The sequence below is a fragment of the Penaeus monodon genome, chromosome 32 (genome assembly GCF_015228065.2).
Source record: "Penaeus monodon isolate SGIC_2016 chromosome 32, NSTDA_Pmon_1, whole genome shotgun sequence".
Lineage (NCBI taxonomy): Eukaryota > Metazoa > Arthropoda > Malacostraca > Decapoda > Penaeidae > Penaeus > Penaeus monodon.
Window position 1 is genome coordinate 12,605,565 of NC_051417.1, and position 541 is coordinate 12,606,105.

The 541-nt window shown below is 33.1% G+C and overlaps 1 protein-coding gene across 1 annotated transcript in view; it reads left to right on the top strand.

The window, feature by feature from the left end:
• Positions 1-541, top strand: part of LOC119593500 (neuronal acetylcholine receptor subunit alpha-7-like) — a 113,209-nt gene that overhangs the window by 80,186 nt on the left and 32,482 nt on the right. The gene's annotated exons all lie outside the window — the stretch shown is intronic.

Consider the following 541-nt stretch of genomic DNA (forward strand, 5'->3'; position numbering starts at 1 on the left):
GGTTTCGTTCGAAGGGAAATTTAGGGACGCCATTCAAAGGGTGTGCGGATCACCAAGGGGGAATTTCTTAAAGGAGAAACACTATTTCCTACACTGAAAGGGTGATATAACCCTTACAAATTCTCTATAGGACATGACATCACTAGGGATTTCGTTGTTCCTAACTCAAACAAAATCCAGAGAGATATCTCACCAAAAAGTGGGATTAATAGGATTTATTTTCTTTCAAAGAGACACACATCACTAAAATGATAAACAACTTAGATAACAATAAACTGATTATGGGAGGACTGAGGAAGATTCATTGCAAGCGTTATCATCACCATGATGATGACGATGATAATTTATTCATGTTTCTTTTTTCCCCTATATCGCTCATCTTTCTATAAAAAAAAAGAAATAGCATAACAGAAATACTAAAAATTATAAAGAATACTAAAAACATTTTTTGGATTATCTTAAGTTTCAGTATCAACTGTAAAACAAAAAGAGAAAATAAAAATCAGAAAAAATATCCTGAACAGGATCACTACGCAGCCAT